Source organism: Macrobrachium nipponense, chromosome 36 (assembly GCF_015104395.2).
Source record: "Macrobrachium nipponense isolate FS-2020 chromosome 36, ASM1510439v2, whole genome shotgun sequence".
NCBI classification, from domain to species: Eukaryota; Metazoa; Arthropoda; class Malacostraca; order Decapoda; family Palaemonidae; genus Macrobrachium; species Macrobrachium nipponense.
Genome location: NC_087220.1, coordinates 17,834,304 through 17,857,356, shown reverse-complemented (window position 1 = coordinate 17,857,356; position 23,053 = coordinate 17,834,304). Strand labels below are relative to the sequence as shown.

At 34.7% G+C, this 23,053-nt stretch overlaps 1 long non-coding RNA gene across 1 annotated transcript; it reads left to right on the top strand.

Annotated features, from left to right (window-relative positions):
- The first annotated feature begins 14,787 nt into the window (after positions 1-14,787).
- Positions 14,788-22,137, top strand: LOC135203279 (uncharacterized). Its single transcript, XR_010311896.1, has 3 exons — positions 14,788-14,902; positions 21,596-21,700; positions 22,011-22,137. It is a non-coding gene; the product is annotated as an uncharacterized LOC135203279 (long non-coding RNA).
- Positions 22,138-23,053: the final 916 nt, after the last annotated feature.

Here is a 23,053-nt window from a genome sequence, read left to right as displayed (position 1 = left end):
TGTTTCTTCGTCGTTCTTTTGGTGCCCTTGTTGGTCATTTACTTTTCCTACTTTAAGGTGTTAGGTTTGTTTTAACTGTTATTTGTTACCATTCTTTATAGACCAATATTCTATTATTAATGTTTTTATTGAGTTCTTATGTCTTTTGATTTTAAATTGTTGGTTACGTTCGTATTTTAGAAACGAACATTGAAAGCCAATGTTATTTGAAAACGTGGCTGGAAATAAAGCTGAGATATGCATGATATATATTATATATATATATATATATATATATATAATATATATATATATATATATATATATAAATACATATATATATATATATATATATATATATATATATATATATATATATATATATATATTAAATACATACGTATACGCAAACACACATCCACACATACAACAATGAATAACTAAGCACGACAATTATTTGCAGGTGAGAGACAGTGTTAACTTATAACTCTCGTGATAGCCTTGTGGGCTAAAGAGCTTCAATGTACATCCTGTATTCTTGGTTCCTTGGTTCGAGCCCATGAGCAGACGAATTTCTTATCAACTAAAAATTCACCTATCGTTAACATATATGAAAATATATTAGATATTGAAAGACATTTGTGGCTTAGTGCATATATATGCATCACATGATGTGATAAAACTCATATATATATATATATATATATATATATATATATATATATATATATATATATATATATATTAGGGCTTGTGCCTTGTATGATAAGGCGCCCTATGAGGTAATGTTAGACTAGCGATAATCTATACGCTAAGTCGGTTGGTATTGCACTTCCATCTTCAATGGAGTGTCTGGGGTTTTGTAGATCACTTACGAAGTCGGTATTATCTTTACGACGATGTGTTGAACTCATGGTTCGGTGAGGTTCTTGTAGAAAACACAAGGTATAAAAATAGTATATTCTTCTGAAGTTTTACATGATGAAGATCAGGTATGATCGTACAAGTCTTCTATGACGATAGCTTGATCGCTTCGGCCAATGATGATGGCTAATCCTATTCCTCTACATGATAAAGCTTAGGTAAAGAGGTACAGGTCTTCTAATGACGATAGCTAACTCTGTTCTCCTCGTCTACCATCTCTGTTACAAGTTATGAAGGAACAGACAGTAGTTCGAACATATGAACATACATACAATGACATAGGTTCATACGAACACACAATCAAAATGAGACACGCTACAGATCACGTAGGCGGTGGTTGTCTCAAGCAGGGAGCTTGGACTAATGTTTATAAACAATTGAATGACTACAGGTGACGGCATGTTATCTTAGCCTACATACTTATTGTATACGTCATCTTTAGCGTCTCTAGTCTGATCACATTCCTGCAAGCAATCTTTTATATATATGGACTAACATTCCATATTTTTATTATGTAAACACTTACATTAGCTCGGTCAGCTACCAAAACCAGCTACTGAATATTACTCAAACTTGACTTGCATTTGACTTATAGGAGTGTGATACAGACACTATGTGAATATATATATATATAAGTAAATAAAAATTCATGGTGTACATGAATTGATTCAAGTAATAAAATATAAAACAATGATATTGGTAAATAATAGTGATCACATGATATATATAATGATACAGTTTTTCACTTCATCTCTTTAAGATACTTATGCTACAGAAAATACTAATGTACTCTGATAATTGCATAGAATGAAGATTAACATGATAAAAATCATATTTTAACTGATAAAAAATATCATATATGAATTGATAAAATTATTAATGTTTATTCTGATTGATTCGTTGATTTTCATGCTAAATGTTATATATCTGATTCATTAATTCATATACTAACTCATAAATAACTGCAGATAATGGTAAGATATAAGGTAACAGATTGATTATAGGCTACCTGATTTGTTTATACATATGTATATGGATTCATAAAATTATAATTAATATATGTGCACTTTAAATAGATTCCTATTGCGTACACGCAAAGATATATTTCGATTCTGTTATTTATGATCATTTATATATAGATTCCTAGTGCGTACACGCAAAAAAATATATTTCGATTCTGTTATTTATGATCAATTATATATAGGATACATGACTACTATATATAGGATACATGACCGAGGTTATACTACTTCACTTTTAACTAGCTTTCGAACAACTTTTCGTCCATTACACAGTTCCAGACAACCACCTATAGCCAATTGAAACGGCCTTTTTCAATGGTTAAAACAAGGGGAAAATTTGCCTGGGCGGGTCCAACGTTCTATTTTTGCGCTCATACTTATTCTCTGCATCCTAAGCTACACGATTACGTTCGCGATGAATAAAAAAAAACATCCCAGCACGAGTCCTTCGCCAGCAAAGTAGAGTTGAATATCCTTCGGGTCGTAATTGTCGGAAGTATGTCCCTTTTTGTAGTCGAATTCCGACAGCCGCTGGAGCGTTCCGCATTAAAACGAGATTAACGACGAGATACGGTGTCGGTCGAAGAAGTCCATGAAATTCCTTTCACATTGTAGGCGGTTGTTACTTGACTGTAGTCGTCCGCTGCGACGAACGATTTTTTGAAGTTGCTATGTGAAACTCTCGTACTGCAGGATACTGTAACCGGTTCCATTAATCAGCCTGCAAGTGAAATTATACTTGTCACAAGGGCAAAGTAAATTCAGACGACATCCAAATACAGGGGAGGGGAGAGAGCCATTTAGACCAGACGTAACCCACATGAATTCGCTGATATTTTGGAATTCAAAAAGAGTCCGCTGTACAAACTTTTTATCCATGGCATTAACAATGAGTGAACCTATCCAGGTCTATGATGACTTGTAAAAATATCCATAATTATAAAAATAAATAGATATCAATACGAATCTCAAAGAAAATTCGATATTACTGGTAGTAAGTTACTAGACAAAGAAGTGGAAAATGGAGCTATTTGTAAGATTGCCAGGCAGCATAAGAGTCAAAGTAGAATTATTAATCATGATTCTATGTGCCCTAACAAAAGTTTCATATTCAATTTTCTCGTGCGCATCCTCTGAGGTTAATTTTTTTTAAAAACTTTATTAATAGGTAGGAGATGCAACGAAAAACCCACTATGTAACTAATTTCTATATAAACTTTGGGTTTTTCAAGAAAATGTGACATTTTCCCATGAATGTTTTACTTGAATTGTAATGGCTAATGTTGCAAGTAAATATTTCACATATATATCTTGATACTTCTAAATGTCTATGAGGTTCAGAAAAATTAATTCATTTTGTTGTTATAGAAATTCTATTTGCTTATTTTGTTATTAATTTTAAAATGATTGCAACTCCTTAGCTAAAGTTGCATTGCGCATACGATAGACATTTGTACCTAACGTCTGCCTTGCCCATGAGAAGTTCGGGATAAGCATTCCCTTTCTCCAGTCAATCTGCTTTTGCAAGCAGAGACGACACACAGATGAAGCCTGTGTAAGCAGATTATTGAGGTTAAAAGGAACAAATGCTGATACGGCAATGATGACGTCGTCACTTGGCAGGAGATTGCTCTCAGCCAGCTAAGAGTTACGTTACTTGCTGTAAGAGATACGACTTTAGTATTTTCAAATGATATTTTAGTGTTTTAATTCTCCACCCGCATGAGAAGAATGTCTGAAAAAAAAAAAAACAACAGTACCAAAATTGAACAATATATTAGTTTCATGTTGGCATTATGTTAAATAAATATTCCTTATTCAAACTATATGAAAAAGGTTTCCATACAAATTCTATATATTATTAGCCCTGTATAAGATTCATATAGGATTATTCCATAGATAACATTTTCACTTCTAGACTTCCTGACTTTAAAATCTCTTTTATTTTATTTTATTTATTTTATTTATTATTAGTTTATTTATTTATTTATTTATTTAATTTTTTCTTTTTTTTTTCATTGACTACGAATATAAATTACCGGGACAGACAATATGTCAGTAGATTTTGGATATGTGTTTGAACTTTTAGCTTATTTGTCATTACTAAAGAGTTAAGTTAGAGTTCAAATCTTTACGCATATATATTTGGATATTTAATGGTTACGTTTTGCTTATTGATATTATCGTGATTCCTTTTTTATTATAATTTGTAACCCTTCCGACTTCTTACGGAGTGTATTATATTGACTCCACTTGTATCCATATTTATTATATTTTTTATATTTATTTATTTATATATTTTTTTATATATCTTTGATAAATTAATGGTTGGCTTGAATATGTGGAAAAGTGTTCTAGCGGCGTACCGTATAAGGCTACTTGCGGCATCAATTCTATAGATACAAGATATCAATGATAAAGGTATTTAAAACCGCGAGAACCGCTATAATCCGGTCGGATCCAATATCACGAGTTGTAACTCGTAAGACATTGACACTTCCTATTTAATTATCCGTTATTCTACCAACCGATTGACTCTGGGTGATAAAATATATTATTGGTTTTCTTAATGGAAAGGAATTCACACAACGTGTTAAGGAGATTATTATTGATTTACACCACCCGAGTCACAGATTATTATGTGTTGAATTCCATATTTACTGATTTAGCACTCATAAATATTCCTAACGCACTCAATTGCGGTGTTTGTTTTTAGTGCTATTAATTCTATATAACGTGTCAAGGAACTATTAACACTAAGAAGTGTTTATTCCCTCTGTCAGACTCGTAATTCTGTTAATAATTCTACGTATATTCTTTCAAGGATTGATTTGGCACAGGATAGGCTCCTAAACTGACAGGTGTCTTAGTGTGTCCCTTGTCTTCATGACACGTGTTACAATCAGTTATGTGCTTTTTATATCTGTAAGCATTGTAGGCCAGTAAATAGTGATTTGGCTTTCTGTGACATAGTAGGGAACCCTGGATGACGGAATGCAACCAGTTTATGACGATTGGTATGAAAGAGATTATTATTACTACCTGGTCGTTAGTCATCTGCTGTGTTCTTCGGGTTTTCCTCGTCACAGACCTACATATAATATTACATTTGATTACATTATTCTGATACACATACTTTAAATATACTTTTGCTTTAGGGTTTCTGCTCGAAGTGTTTTATTGTTTTTTGCCTAGCCACTGACCCACCCTGTTTTCCGTTTTCGAAGTGTTTATTTGTTGTTTGTTTATTGCTGCTGACTCTGTTTCCGTCTGAAGTGTTTATTGTTTGGGTCATGTCCTGTTTGACTCTTGCTTTGTGTCAGTTTGTAACAGTTCTGCGCTCCGACCCAGATATTCAATGCTCGCGATCTCTTGGGTTAAGGAATTTTCTTGTTTAGATACGGTTTTAACAATAGGTACGGATGTTTCTATATCTTTTAGTCTAATTAATGGTTCTTTGCTGTATGGTGTGGGATTGCGGGATAATGCGTCAGCTATGATTATTGCTTTCCCAGGTAGATATCTTATCTTGGCTCCAAAGACCTGAATGATCATTTGTCACCGAGTTCCTTTTGGACTGTGATTAAAGCCTTTGAAAAACTCGGTAAAGGACTCATGTTCAGTAAGGACTTTATCAGGATAGCCATAGATTATGAAACTTAAAATGTACTAGTGTTAAAGATACCTAGCCCTTCCTTGCCTATTACTGCATATTTACTTTCAGAGGGCTTTAGTTTACGTGAATAAAAGCTATAGGGAAGAACTGTTTATCATATGACTGAAGTAATACCCCTCTTACCCCTTGGTCTGAGGCGTCTGTTGCAATAAAAAAAAATTCCTTATTTAAATCAGGATTTTAAGTTAGGTAAGCTGCATTTTCCGCTTTTAAGATATCGAACGCCTGTTGATGCTTTTCAGACCATAATAAATCTACGCTCTTCTTCGTAAGATCTGTTAAAGGAGCTGTCATGATTGAAGAGTTACATATTTACATACGATTGTAATACCCACTACAGCGCAAAAGTGCTGTATCCCCTTTTTACGTTAATAAGTACCGGAAAGTTATGAATAGCCGACACCTTACCATGGACTACTTTTAAGACCTTGACTAGACACATAAAACCTAGATAAACATGTTCGGTTTTTTAAAAACTCACATTTAGATATTTTACTCTGAGATTATTTGTCTTTGTCTCTGTAGCACTAGCTCTTAGTTTATGTGAATGTACTTCTAAGGATTAGAAAGGATTACAAGATCATCCATAGGCATGTAGGTTATCCCCTAAAAGTCTCCAAACACTATATTGTAATTGGGGCGCAACGTAAGCCGGAGGCATACGTAAAAAATTGATAATGTCCCCTGAGTGTGCTGAAAACGGAGTATGAGGTACAATCACTTAGGTAATGGTATCTGGTAAAAGCTTTTAAGTAAGTCCAAGTTGGTGAAAAAAAAAATTTATTCTAACCTAACAGAGATAAGATGTCGTCGGTACATCGCACTGGAAACTATCGGAAGTCGTTTCCTTGTTTAAGCGACAGAATCTACGCAGATACGCCAAGTCCGATCTTTTATGGCATGGCGTTTGAGGGAAAAATTATATGGGCTTATTTGATTTCCTAATGACTCCTATTACTAACATTTTTCAACGTCGTCATTTATTTCTATTTTGAAATTTCATTGGGGTTCTACACGAAGGTACGTATATAGCTTTATGTTTGTCCTTAGACCGTATTTTGTTTTCAATGACATCCGTTTTTCTCCCAGAGATCACTCGCTAGTGGAGAAACTTCCTGGTATTCAGGTAGAAGATAAAAAAAATTCTGCTGAATCTCTGCTTGAATGACTTTACGGATATTACTTTAGATAGATTATCAGAGAGATTCATCCACGACTGGTTGGGCGTGATTAAAACTAGCAACAATAAAAAATGCGATATTTATAACTTCCGTATCCACGATATGTATACTTTTAGGGCTTTGTTCGCGGAAATCGTTATATTTCAGAGTGTCGGGAAGGATTAAAAATTTCATTTCCCAGCAAAGCCTTTTATACACGCACTACGACATTCGAGGGTGCATGCTTCCCGAGATTTTGCGTGCAAATTGCGACTGCGGTTGTGGGAGAATTCTGTTGGGTCATTTGAACAATGTTACGATTTATGAGACAAATGTATAGTTCCTTTATATAAGTTATTATTTGATTAACTGTCTCATTTTTGTTCAAACGGATTTTAATATGTTTGAAGGTTTATAGGATTTTCCTTTGATAAACACGCCTTATTTTGCAGGATGTAAGATAATATTTTGTATACCCCTAAATGAATCTTACAATTACACTAGATACAGATCAATTTTTTTTTTTTTTATAACTATAGAGGTATCTGAAGCGCTCGCTTATCCGGACTTCTCATTAGGGAAGTTCGAACAACAGACGGTGAGTCCGTAAATACAAGATATTGCGTGTACTAAAGAAATAAAACAAGATATTCTAATTTTACGGCGCGTACAGTTGGGCTTAATCCACCAGTATTTATTATAACTTAATGTATTAAAATTAAAACGAAAACCTGCTCTGATTACTTATACGGTCGTGTGTTTCATAGGAAAAATCCTTTTTAATTCAAAAAGATATTGGTATGAACCAACATCGCTTTTCCCCACTCTGCTAGAGTCGCTTATTGTGTGGAATTTGCTATGTTTTGAACACTTCGGCAGTTTTTGACTAACCTTGACCGCTTGACTAGGTGACACAGTAACCGAGTTTGCTTGTTTGATTCTGAAAGGCTACTGTTTATTTATTTCTTTTTGTAATATTTAGGATCCTTCTCTTTATTACCATCGGCAACGTATTGTGTGATTTTAGCATATGTTGCTGGTTACGTATACAGCAATGAATGACGAACTATTAGGAACTGAGCGATTACTAATAAGACAAGTTATCACTATGCATACAATTTTAACTGTTTGTACTTCATTCTTTGCTAAAATTTGAAATAGTGAGGGATCCTGGTCAGCGCATTTAGGCCTGATGAAAGTTTTTTACAGACATGTTATTCCTTGTAATCCAGCCATATTTTTAAAGTTAAGTTGAGTCATTGAGGTTCGATATTTTATATAACTCAAAAAACTCAAGGCTAAAACTGCGATCGGGACTTTGCAAAGGAGCATTATTGTCATGACCCGAAATATGTTACCTCTAATTTATCTAGATTTGTACGGGTGTTCCACTTGTTTTTTGTGTGTTTTCTAATCACTACGGTGCTGAACGACCCTATCCATGCATCTGTATAAATACAGACGTCCACTGCGTAAACGCATATTCACTGTTTAATATGATTTGTTACGTAAGGGATTAATAATCACCCCAAAATGATAAAATTAACATAGTATACGATTATGATATTTCAGTAGAACTTCTGGAAACAGACACTCAAAGATAAAAACTCGCAGTAGCGAAATCTCAATGAGTAGATAATTTCTGTAAAAAAGTAAGATTAAGAATGTCTCGTAACTTCAGCCACAGGAATAACGAAATTCGACCTGCAAAGGAAACACTCAAAGTTACTCCAAATGAATAAAAAATTGTACTTAGCTTGCTTTTGTGGGAAGTCACGGTGTTCCGATAACGACACACGGCCTTGGTCCTCCTCTATTTAGCGGACGACCTGGTTTGGCTTCAGTTTCCCCCGTGCGCGTTGTTTCGATGATTCGAGCCCTTGAAAGATCCGATGCTGCAGACGCGTTCGGTTTGTTTCTTGGAGTGCCGGAAACGCTCACTAACGATGTTTTCTTGAATGATTCTAATGAGAGACGAAGCTTGCGTTGTCGTAGGAAAAAGGACACGTCGGTTTGTTTCTTGAAGTTATTCACTAACGATGATACTAAGTTGCTTGACGAATCTTGTTGTTTTCTGAAGTCGCTCACTAATGATGATACTAGGTTGCTTGAAGAATCTGCTGCTTCCGTCGTCGTTGACTTCTTATGATACATGATTTATTATTCTGGTTTTTTCTTCGTAGGACGTTGTAGAGTTCTTCTGGTCCGCTGGCCACCAATATTAGGGCTTGTGCCTGTATGATAAGGCGCCCTATGAGGTAATGTTAGACTAGCGATAATCTATACGCTAAGTCGGTTGGTATTGCACTTCCATCTTCAATGGAGTGTCTGGGGTTTTGTAGATCACTTACGAAGTCGGTATTATCTTTACGACGATGTGTTGAACTCATGGTTCGGTGAGGTTCTTGTAGAAAACACAAGGTATAAAAATAGTATATTCTTCTGAAGTTTTACATGATGAAGATCAGGTATGATCGTACAAGTCTTCTATGACGATAGCTTGATCGCTTCGGCCAATGATGATGGCTAATCCTATTCCTCTACATGATAAAGCTTAGGTAAAGAGGTACAGGTCTTCTAATGACGATAGCTAACTCTGTTCTCCTCGTCCTACCATCTCTGTTACAAGTTATGAAGGAACAGACAGTAGTTTCGAACATATGAACATACATACAATGACATAGGTTCATACGAACACACAATCAAAATGAGACACGCTACAGATCACGTAGGCGGTGGTTGTCTCAAGCAGGGAGCTTGGACTAATGTTTATAAACAATTGAATGACTACAGGTGACGGCATGTTATCTTAGCCTACATACTTATTGTATACGTCATCTTTAGCGTCTCTAGTCTGATCACATTCCTGCAAGCAATCTTTTATATATATGGACTAACATTCCTATTTTTTATTATGTAAACACTTACATATATATATGTATATATATATAATAATTCCTAGGTAGAGCGAATTATATATTAAAAGACATTTGTGGCTTAGTGCATATATATGCATCACATGATGTGATAAAACTCATATATATATATATATATATATATATATATATATATATATATTATATATATATATATATATATATATATATATATACGTATATAAGTAGATAGAATTTATTCCAGAACTAAGAAAAAATATCTCTTTGAAAGGAATTCAGACTTCTTCAGTCGTCCATCTTCACTGAGCCTCTTCTCTTATCGGAATTCTCATGAATCATCTAATTCTCCCCTCCAGTTGGCTGCCCTGAAATTAATCTCTTCAGGTACTGCAATGGGCAAAGTCTATCTGGGCCAGAGTAACAAACTGGACACAGCCCCGTTGGAACGATTATAAAAAACCAGGAGGCAACCTGTATGAGTACTTAGAAGATTTCCAGCTATGAAGCCTTTCATCATCTTCCCCCTTTTGCTCCCCGTCTCCTCTAGGGACCTCCACATGTTGCTTTATTGCCCATAGTGCTGTACCCTGCTCTGCATTTCGGAAGAAACCAAGACCACGGATGCCCTGATACTGTAATGGAGTCAGTTAACATTATTGCCTCTTTGTCTGCACGGCCGTTTAATTCTTTCCGAGGCGACTTCCCCCATTGACTCAGCATCGTAGTTCCTATTCTTGGTTACCATAAAACATTTCTCCATTGCTATCATTGATGCTGTAAATAACTCCCCTTGTGATGCTAGTAGTGGTATTAAATCTGATTGTGATATTCCTACGTAGACTAGTGTCTACACACTATACCTCAGGAAGTAACATTGTTGTTGCATGCTAAACATCCCCTAGTTAATCAAAGAGTGCAGTATCCTTTGCGTATAAGCTCCCAGTCATTTTAAATCCTGGTGTGTAAACTTTGATGTGGAATAAACAGAGAAAATCGTTTGCTTAAACGTTTGCCCCACTTTGTTCGATTTCCTTAGTACTAATCCTAGAATGCAATCTCTTTGTAAACTCAGATATTGTGCTTAGTTGCGAGAGGAAATTTGGAAGCTCTTGGAAATGGTGCCCGGACTAAATAGCAACCCACTCTGCACACTTATTCTTTTGCCTGTATCCACTGATACCAGCCTTCAGCCATAGATCGTTTGTTATGGTCTCGTTCTCTTGCAAAGACTTTTAGTACTGCCAGAATGTCACTTCCATAGTTTTCCGAGTCCAATAACAAGATATATGTAGATATATATATCTATATATATATATCCTATATATATATACATATATATATATAATTATAGATAATCTATTATAATATATGGTATACATAAGCGCAGATAAGAGGTTCAGGAGGTCCACTGATACGTCCCATGAAGGCCGAGATTTATTATAAAACGTTTCGTACATGAACTCTGTGCATCTTCAGTCTGTTAAAAGAGAAATACATATATTAAAAACTAGATATAAGGATTCACAATAGTATTTATGTTAAAATGCAATAAAAATACAAATAGTTAAAAAAGAGAAGAAGAACCACTGAGGTACAAACCAACTACAATGGAAGGAAAGAGTGGAATGATTTTTGAGAGAGCCATGTCCAACAAGTTGACTATGCCAGATGTAGAGGTGAAGCCGAGGTGTTGTTATTCAATGGGGGAACCAGTCTTTTAATAATTAACGATTCCAAGGTAGTCAGGCGGTCCGGGTTTTTAGTGTAACCTATTATCGAGAAGTGTTGTTTCGATACACTTATTTTGCATTTGGCGGCATGATTCTTAATATCAGAAAATTCAGGATTACTAAGTCTTTGACCTGTTCTATAACTGAAACCCATATGGCTACAAAATATCATCTGCAGTAATCTTCGAGTAGATCCCACGTAAGTTGCAGGGCATCCTGCGCATGTGAATTTATATACAACGTTTGATCTCATAATGTCCTGCAGACGATCTTTGTTATTAGAAAGTGAGCCAATTTTGCAAGAATTGTTTGAGATAATTGCTGGTATGTAGTTTCATTTATTACTCCTTCATTTTTCAGTTTCCTTAAGAATCTATTAACTTTATCTTCTCTTCTGTAAATGTCGAGAAAGTTGGGGTCACCATGTAGTTGAAACTTAGTGGTATCAGATAGAATGGTTTAAATTTTTTTTATGTACTCATTTTTGTTTAGAATCACCACACCTTTATCAGGTTTGCCAATAGTTATATCTTCCCGTTTTTTTTATTCAAGTAAATATTTAATATTATCCTCTCTAAAAATATTTCATCCAGGAGGTTTTAAGGTTAGCTTATGTTTGATGAAAAATAGAGGAAATTTTTGGTTGCAAATTGCTGGTGAAACTAGATATGATAAAAAACACCAGTAATTTCCCTTTCTATTGATTGCACCATAAAGGTACCCAAAACTCCACAGCAAATAAGGGGTCATTTTCTATTTTTCATTATTATGTATTTGACTAAGTATTATATTTATGGGTGAACAAATCGGACTGCCACTAAGAATAGCGGCAGGAAGAATCTTAATGATATGTGCGTGACGATAGAGAGATTTTTTTTTTTTTTTTTTTTTTTACGGGCTACTGCATGAAGCACATAGGTATTTGGGGAGTGCTATAAATACAAAACAAAACCAGTGCCATATTTCATGATTCGCAAGTGTAACTTGTTGAATCTCGTGACGTAAAGAGATTTCGTTTGTTAGGCGTGTAAGCGATTCAGTGCATTTCATTGCTGTCTAAAGCGCTCTCTCTCTCTATCTCTCTCTATTCTCTCTCTTCTCTCTCTCTCTCTCTCTCTCTCTCAGCGGTAAAAACCCACATGTTTAGGCAGGATCTAAAGGAATTAAAATCTATGTAGATAAATCCCTGGCTACGTGTTCTTAATCGAGTCCTATCTGTTTGTGTACTTTTATAAAAAAAAGAAGAAAAAAAAAAACAATACGCTAACTAACGTGAGCGCAAATTCATTCAACTCTTGAAAAAACGACAAGAAAATAAATGGTCAACGCTTCCATTCTATGGTACAGAGAAATATTAATGTAAGGTACTAGGCACGTGCGATTGCTCTCTCTCTCTCTCTCTCTCTCTCTCTCTCTCTCTCTCTCTCTCTCTCTCTCTCTCTCATTGTCATTTGCAAGCCCAGTCACCTCCCCAAACCGCCCTATCCTCTAGTGAACAAGTGCGAGACCAAATTCTCCAGGAACTTAAATTCGCGACAGTTAGGAGGCTTTTAAATTTTACATGGGAGAGAAACCTATAGGTGTTGAGAAAAAACTTCATAATCAAGACCATAATGAATCTTAACTTGCGCTATATCAGCATCTCGGACAATTCCATCTTCCCTCAATCATTATCGGTTTGATGCCAGCTATAACATAACACAATAATGTAATCTAAGCAATTCAGATGAGCGTTGAAGCGTAAGACAAGCCCAAGGATTTGCGTTCATTTTTTTTTTTTTAAATAACATAAGTTTTCATTTTATCAACTTCAATTTACTACATCAATTCGCGTTGAGTTTCACACTACGTGCATTCATTTACAGCGCAGTTGAACTCTTATTTACAGGATCCAATGCCAAATAAGAAAAACAGTATTGACATCGAGTTTTCCGCCCTTATGTGGCATTCATTTACAGTCTAGTAGAACTGTTATTTACAGGGATCCAACTGCATTTGAACACAGTATAATTGCTTTGAGTTTTTCCACCCTCTGTGGCATTCATTACAGCCTGCATGAATTATTCCGCACCTGAATGGATTTCATTACAGTTATTTGGGAACTACTATTCCCACCGTTCATTTGCGTGAAGCATTTACAATTTGTCAACTGTTATTGTGTTGTCGCCTGCCTGAGATTTCCTACTGGGTGGAGGACATTTTCAGGCCTTTTGGCTGTCATCCAAAGTGCTTCTGCACATATTCTAGCCACAGGGATCTTAGTATAGTTGAGTTATTCCGCATACCCGTAGCGATATTTGCAGTTTTGGGACTGTCATCCATCTTATTATTCCTGGTTAGTGCCTGTGTGAATATACCCGTCCCCAGGAAAGTGCTACTAGCGTTTTCCCCCTGAGGAAATGGCCTACGACGCAGCACTGGAGTAGGGTAGGCCTTCACCAAAGCCGGGGAAAGCAATGGGGCTGGAGGGCAAAAAACTGTTCAATTTGGTGAACAAGAAAATAAAAGAATCTGCTGAAAGAGCATTCCAGTTAGCCAAAAGTGAGTAAGAAAGAAAACCCAGAAGGAAAGAGAATTTGCACAGAGAGAGAGAGAGAGAGAGAGAGAGAACCCAAGAGAGAAGAGAAAGCTGCACAAAGAGCCCATCAACGGCTTATGACAGCCCAGAGTGCAATCCCTGGCAGCCCTAGTCCTATGTGCCATGGGTCCCCGCCTTGACATTCTCACCTCCACTGCAGGGGAACCCTCATTAGGACTTGGACGATAGGAAGCCTGAAACCTGGCTCGATCATGTCGAGCAGGTAGGTGTTCGGAAACTTCAATCCTACCCTTCAGGAAGCGTCCTTCCTCTTTGACAAGCATCTCGCAAATAAACTTTTATACTCCTCTTCTGTCATGTGATTTCCTTTATCCTTTCAAATACTTCAGTTTGCTATGAAGAAGGACATTATCAAAATGCACTGGACCATTGAGGAAACGCATCAATTTCTCTAAACAATAGAGTGTCATTCTTTCTTGTATAGGTATCAAGCGGTGAAGTCATGAGTGGACATCGCGTATTCAACACCCACACGCTTCAAAGGCACCAATCAAATCTGGAAATATTTGAAGACCAATTCATCGAGATAATTAAACAAAACATCATATTATATATATATATATATATATATATATATATATATATATATATATATATATATATGTGTGTGTGTGTGTGTGTGTGTGTGTGTGTATGTATGTGGGTATAATGTGTGTGTGTATTATATACATATGTATGAATGGGTGTGAACCAAATGGTTTGGGTAATTACCTCGAGATGTTGCCCTTGAAAGCTTTCCAATTTTGATTGGTGCTTTTTAGCGTGTGCGTGTTGAATAGGCGGAGTCACTTACCACCACCTGCACTGCTTTCAGAACCTATAGTGAATATATACCCAGTGATTGAATGGGAAACGCCAGTTAACCTGCAGGTGCCGAGTGTAGACTTCACGCGCATCGTCTTTTACAGCTGCTACGTAAGTGAAAATACGTTCCGGTTGTGTTATGAGTACCGAAGGATGAGATTAGGGTTTCTTTGACGGTTTTCACTTCAATAGTACACGTTTTCTCGTGGCTTTATTGATTGCAATAAAATTTTACGTTAGTTCTTCTCTCCATCCCTCTGGAGATCACGTAAGACATGGAAATTTTACAACACTTTTCCATGTTTTGAATTGAAAATTCCGAAAGTAGTTGCAATTTTGAATAATATTGATCCTTGCCTAAAATTTACTTGCCTTTTCTTATATAGTGTAATATTCGTTTTTCCATTCTGGTGAATCATTTTCATTACTTATTTTCTGAAGCACTATGCATCTGGAGTGTTGTTTATTGACATTGCTGTCCTTTCCACGCTCTGGTATGAAAAACATACTTTCGATATGGACAGCTTCCTATTCCACTAACGAGCAGTGTCATGGCTGTGTGTGTCAGTCCTCTGCAGTGTTTGGGTTTCGTTTCCCCGCTTGTTGCTCTCTCTTCTAATTGAGTACAAAATGAGAGTCGAATAGGGTGAGAAAGGGGCAGGCCATAATCTGGCAGTCTATCTGCATGCCTCTTTAAAAGGCCTGTTTCCGCCACTATTCGACGATATGACAGTAACTGACTGATCTACATACAAAGCCAGTAATGTTCTGCCTACTCTTCATGGTGCTCTGTGGATTAACTAGCAATGTTTAAACATCTCTTCGGCTGTCAGCTGCATTACTGTTACTTGTTACTTCTTATTACTCTTCTTTTGTCTCGCCACACCTCGCTGTCCAACTTTTTTAACATGCGCCAGTTTTTGCCTGCTGTTTCAGGCCAAATCTTTTAGCCGAGTCGCCAAAAGTCTAGATATGCATTTAGGAGTCTTAGTTTTTACAATAATAATGCATGTGGGTGTCTTTTGGGATATGGAGGTATTAAAGAACAAAATGTTCAACTAATAGGTAGGAAGGATTTGTTGAACGTTCAAATCTCGTGTTCATTATAAAAGTCTGGAAAAATAAAAATGTGCCTAGAATAATTACTGTTGGTAAGAGCATTCAGGATGTTTTGAAGTGCCTTGACTTAGGAGTTCTTATAAAATGACTTGTACATACCACACCAAGTATCTTTTCTCTCAGGTTAATAGACCGAAGTTTAATTTCTCTAGATTTTTTTTACTAGATTGACTTAAGAAATGTTGAGTATAAGGCAACCCAGAGGATTTGTGATTTCAGTGGTTTCTGGGTCATTGCAGATTAATATATGAATTAGTGCATCATTGCATAAAACGTTTTCTACACATCGTAAAAAACTGGGTAGTGTATTCCAGAGACGGTCGCGGGAAACTTCATTTGTATTATTTTTCTTGCCGTAAATCCTTAGAGATAGAGAATTACAATTTCTAATTGACTCATAAAACGTACACGAACAGATTGTCAGGTCATACGGCTGTAAATGGCCTTAGTGATAGATCTCAGTAAACACTAACAGTGAAAGCAGTTTAATATGTTATTCGTCTTCAGCCTTGAGGATTATTCATGAGATGCGAATCGGTTTCTTTAGAGTAAACATACGTACATCTATATATATATATATATATATATAATATAATATATATATATATATATATATATAATATACAATATATATATATTGAAAGTAGACAGATGTCTTAGAAATATCAGCCTCAGCAAGAAAAGAAGCGCATAGGTTAAGAACCACCACAATTTATTCGCAATGTATTTCGTTGTTCCTTCTAAACATCGTTTTCAAGCCTAAAAGAGGCATTACACTGTTTCATTAGTTAGAAGACCATTCAATTATTATTGGATGACAAGGCTGAGTACAAACGGGCAGCAATAAAGTTAACTGACAAAAAATTTTAAATGACTTACAATATCATATAAATTACTTAGTGTGTAAAATAGAAATTGAACAGTTTAAAATGTAAACAAATCTTTTAGCCTATTTATTAATAGCAAGGGATAAGATGATTGTTAAGGTTAAGGTTGTTTTCCCAAAAAGAATATTTCTATCGACTCAAAGATTCTCAATAATGACTCTTCATTAACCCTTTCGTGATCTGATGACGCGTAGCGCGGCAATAAATTTTTTTCCATAAAAGCGCACAGAGGACGCGCCTGGCGCGTCATATATATTATTTGTTTTCGGGAAAAATATTTCACACAAAAAAGAAAAAAAAACGCGTCAATCATACATTGGGTCGACAGATGAAGAGTCTTGAAGAAAACGCAAACCCGACGCCGCGCCGCTAGCCTACTTAGCTACGATACAAAACGTCAACATAAGTAGGTTGGAAAATCTGAAAATTGCACTTTGTAAACAATTAGCATTTTTAATCAATCACAGCTCATTAACAAACACATTTATAGCAAAGTTATTGCCTCCACTAGAAAGATCTAACATTTATACACAATTTAGTTGTAAAACAAACTCCCTAAACCTAATTATCATATTTTTCATGATTATTTCCAAATTATATCTACGATTTTGTTTTTAAATTTCACCTTCATCACATTGTTTTTATTCTGGTTGCTTTACGAAATAATTCAGTCATTTGCCAATATAATAACACTAACCAGAAACATATATCAGTTATGGTTAGGACATACCTAATTTTATCAAAAACTTTTCCACGCGCGTATTTTTCCGCCCGGGGGAAAGGTCGTGTACCCTACACCCTTATAAGTACCAAGAACACTATTTTTTTTATCTCCTAACTCTATTACATTCCTTTGTATGTTGTAAAATCGGTGATCTGGCTGGCTTGGCCAGCAAGCAACCAGTGCGAGGAGAAATGTCATTATATTCGGAAGATCTTGTCCTGGCTGATGTCTTTGACTGGCCAATGTAGGTGGCACAACAGGATTCACATTTGTAAACATAGGTTATGCCAGACAAAAGGTCTAAAGTAAGTTTATCCTTTTGTTTTAACAATGCTTGAATAGTACGATTTTTGGTGAATATTAATTTGGGGTTCATGTGGGGAAACCCATACTTTAACATATTTGTTTTAATTCTCTTATAACGTATTTAGAACAAGGGTCACTTACATGTGCAGTTTAAAATACGCAGTCAGTTTATCAACCCTTGGCATATCTATTTTGCTAACTACACTAATAGATTTTTAGGAACTTTTTTATTTCTCTTTATATTTTGTTATTAGAATAAGGATTATTTTCTGAAACAGTTCAAAAGATATTTTATTTCAGAGTCAAATGACTGCCAGGAAGAGCAAAGAGAGTATGATCTTTGTATGAATGTCTTTATGTTATTTATTTTAATGATAAAGAATGTAGCACTTTGGAAATTCATCCCACCACCGGTAAGAGAGAACTTTCTGACAATTTATAACACTTAAGAGTGACGACCTATTTGAGCTAATTTTAGTATTGCTTACATGTAAAAAGTTAAAAATATTATTTCCTTCACGTTCCACGGTAAACTGAATACAAGGGTGTTTACTATTCGAGCTATCATGGAATTGCTGTGCGTGACTTAGATGCCTAAAAATAAAAAATGTGTCGACAACATACTTGTGATAAATTATTGGTTTAAACTCTAGGGGATAATCATTAAGATATCTTTTTATTTTCATGAAAACAGAAATATGTTGGTCATGCGGCTGAAAGTGGAGATCCTGTGGCGAAACCCTGAAATTGTTTGTATTGCAAATTATTGAATAAAAAGTGGTTATCGTTCCTGTTGGAATGTACTTCTAAAGTGCTACATTCTTTAACATTAAAATAAATAACATAAAAACCTTAATACAAAGAGCCTATTCATTTTGCACTTCCTGGCATTCATTTGGCTCTAAAGTAAAATTTCTTTTAAACTGTTATTTAAACTATTTCTTTTAAACTATTTGTATATTATGTTATCCTAATAACATAATATAGAAATAAATAAAATGTTCATAAATAAATCTATCAGTATAACTAGCAAAATAGATATACCAAGGGCTGAATAAACTGACTAAGTATTTTAAACTGCCACACCTACAGGTGACACTTGTTCTAAATACGTTGTAAATGAACCCCAAGTTAATATTCACCAACAACCATACTATTCAAGCATTGCTAAAACATAATGATAAACTTCCTTTAGACCTTTCGTCTGGCATAACCTATATTTACAAATGTGAATCCTGTAGCGCCACCCACATTGGCCAATCAAAGAGGTCAGTCCGGACAAGATCTTCCAAACATTATGGCATTTCTCCTTGCTGACCAAGCCTGCCAGATCACTGATTTTACAATATTCTAGGAATATACTAGGAATATACTAGAGGGAGAAGACTAGAAAATGTTAGTGTTCTTGGTACTTTTAATGAAGAATCATTATTGAGAATATCTGAGTCGATAGAATTTTTTTTTTAGAAAACCAGATCTTAACCTCAACAATTCATCATATCCCTTGCTTTTAACATAAATTGTTAAAAAAATTTATATTGTAAAATGTTCAATTTCTGTTTTAACTAAGTGGATTACATGGTATTGTAAATTATTTTAAAGATTTTATAAATCATCTCTATTGTTGTCACTGTTACTCAGCCTGTCAGTATGTATATATATATATATATATATATATATATATATATATATATATATATATATATATATATATATATATATATATATATATATATATATATATATATCAGCATGAAGGTGGACTATTAGAAACGTTGCAATTCATTACAATTCTTTATTTCCTACGTTTCGTAATATCATTATTACATCTTCAGGGAATCTGTTAAACAATAAATAAAATTAATTAAAATTACTTAAAAATTACTTTAAAAATTACTCTAAAATTCAACATTTGTAAATTACAACACAATTAAAAAAACACAGAAACGAAAACAAAAAAAAATAAAAATAAAAAGACCAAAGACCGCTAACCAACCTTGTGCGAGAAGGCAAGAGACAGAATGACAGAACAAATAAAATTTAGCTCAGGTACAGTTGTGTGGAGGAGGTCTGGGTATTTAACTGGTGGGGAACCAGTTGTTTTTAATAAATAATGACTCCAGGATAGGCAGTTCATATGCATTGTTCGCTTGGCCTATGACTTGGAAATGATTCTTTCGCCTTATTAAAAATGACTGTGATATTGACTCCTTTTTAGCATATGTTAATACTAAACAAAATAGTAACATTAATTTTACCGTGGAAAAAGAGGTGAACGATCAATTACCTTTCTTAGACGTTCTTGTCACTAGGGATAATGGCTCTTTTAGTACATCTGTTTTTTAGAAAGAAAAACGTTTTACTGGTTCTAGGATCCAATTACTATAGTTCTTGTTTTTATGATTTTAAACTAACTCTATTTTTACTCTCTCCACAGGGCATTTTTTATTACATCGAACTGGCAATCTTTCCACCAAGAAATTAGTTTCCTTTCTGGATATTTTAGGGATAATTGCTTCCCACAGACTTTGTTTTATAAAAAGCTCCGTTGTGTTTCTTAACAAACAATTCGCTAATGTCGCCAACCATGTACAGTACCAAAATTAGCTTTTTATGCCAAATTCCCGTTCTTACATGATGACTCCTTTCGGAAAAGTTTGCACAAATTATTCATAAACATTATGGTGCCATTAATCTAAAATTAATTCAATAAACCCGCTAACAATCGGTTCCTTTTTCAGATATAAAGATCGATTGGACCCTCTCTTGACCTCCAACGTGGTCTATAAGTATACTTGCCCTAAGTGTAACTCTGGGACATATGTCGGATCCACGAGGAGGTTACTGCGGGTCAGAATCGACTCTCATCGGGGATTAAGTTTCCGTACTGGGATGTAGGCTCTCCAATCCCGAACACTCTAATATAAGAAACCATTCGAAAAATTGTTTAAAAATATATATAGAAAGAAGTTTTCATTTCAAGTCATAGGCCAAGCGAACAATGCATAGAACTGCCTATCCTGGAGTCATTATTTATTAAACAACTGGTTCCCCAGTTAAATACCCAGACCTCCTCCACCACAACTGTACCTGAGCTAAATTTTATTTGTTCTGTCATTCTGTCTCTTGCCTTCTCGGCACAAGGTTGGTTAGCGGTCTTTGGTCTTTTTATTTTATTATTTTTTTTTTTCGTTTCTCGTATGTTTTTTTTAATTGTGTTGTAATTTACAAATGTTGAATTTTAGAGTAATTTTTAAAGTAATTTTTAAGTAATTTTAAATTAATTTTATTTATTGTTTAACAGATTCCCTGAAGATGTAATAATGATATTACGAAACGTAGGAAATAAAGAATTGTAATGAATTGCAACGTTTCTAATAGTCCACCTTCATGCTGATGTGTTCCTACTGGCCGTCGCCTTCCTCTGTCCTCCTATATATATATATATATTATATATATATTATATATAATATATTTATATAATATTATCTATATATGTGTGTGTGTGTGTGTGTGTGTGTGTGTGTGTGTATTATTATATATATATATATATATATATATATATATATATATATATATATATATATATATATATATATATTAATTTCCGGCTGTCACTTGTTAGAGCTTTAGAAATCGATTTCGGATCTCAGCATTAACAATTATCAATCTGTTTCCAAGTTTATAATAGCATAGGAATATTGGAAGTACTGTACAAGTGTATGACTTTTATAGCGATCTTTATATTAATCATCTCACTGATTTCAGGATGGGTCGTTCATGCAGAGTAAGTTCAGTCACGTATCTGAAGCTTTTGATGTCTCTGATGCTCTTTGTTGGCCTTTCTGAGGGATCACCATTGGATTATGGAAGGTTGTGTCAAGCTATAATTTTCTTATATTTGACTTGTTAATTAAGGAAATACAGAGAAAAAGCTTACATAATTCTTTACGCACAAAACATGGACAGGCGAAGCTTGAATTTTTACTGGACAGTAGTTTTAGGAACGAAGTTTGCATGAATATTTAGGCTCATTTTCCCCTTTGCTTGAACTTGTAATTGAATTCTAATGTTCTTTTCCACCTAATTTTCCTTTTATTTTCTATGTGTTTATATTATAATGCATTTATGAATAGATCTCTATATTTATTATTTAATGGAGATTGTCACATTTCATTTGCAGATGGAAAGTCTTAGCTGTTAATCTTGAGCAAGTGAGTGGTGACGCTTATCCTCCCACCCTGAGCAAACTTGAGGATATGGAAGCAGAGGGATACTTGGTGGTTCTGTCTGCATCAAAGATCAAAGGTGAGGAAATTTCCATAAGGAACAGACGAACTTTGTTCTTTATGTTTTCTTTTTTCTCTCTTTTCGTTTTAAAAAACAAATCCCTACTACTTATTACTCTACATTTCATGAAATCAAATTTGATGCAAATTAATTTAGAACTTCCAACAAAAATGGAGAACTCTCAGTGAAAATCACCATGGGTTGCAAAATACAAATCGTAACCATTTTTTTGCTGTAAAACGTCTCAAAACTTAATATTTTAAAGATGAAAAAACTATTTCATGAATTAGAGAAGGGAAAAATAACAGTTTAAAGTACTTTACTTTATGTTTTCGAATGAAGACTTAAAGCAGCGGCACTCAAACCACCGGATAATAAGTCAATGTTCCTTTGACCAAGGTTGATACTGCTTTCGCGTTGCCTAGTACCTTTGGAGAAAGGTATCATCGGTCAAAAGTTGATATTACTTTTGCAATAATTTTAACGTACATACTCCTTTCATACAAATCTGATACTTTGATGCAGTACTTCATACTCATGTTTTCAAATGGCATCTCCATCTCTGAATAGTAATTTGATAATTTGCCATTTTTTATTTCCATTATTTATTTAAGGAGACGCTGCCTTTAAAAAAAGTATTTGAAGGAACATGTATGTACAATTCAAGGATGCAGTCATAGAGGATGCAGAGGTTATTTGTGGTATGGGAGATTAGAAAGAGGGAATAAGATTTGTAATTCATGAGATGAGGAAATAAGCGGACTTGTGAAGGAATAAAAATATTTGATGTGATGCTCAACGAGAGAAAAAAAATCGCGTACAAATATGCAGAAAGAGAGAGATATAGGATAGTAAAACAGGAAATGGAAGAGAAATAAAGAAATAAAGTAATGAAGAAGAAGTGGTTTTAAGAGAATACTTTGTAAGGAAAGACAA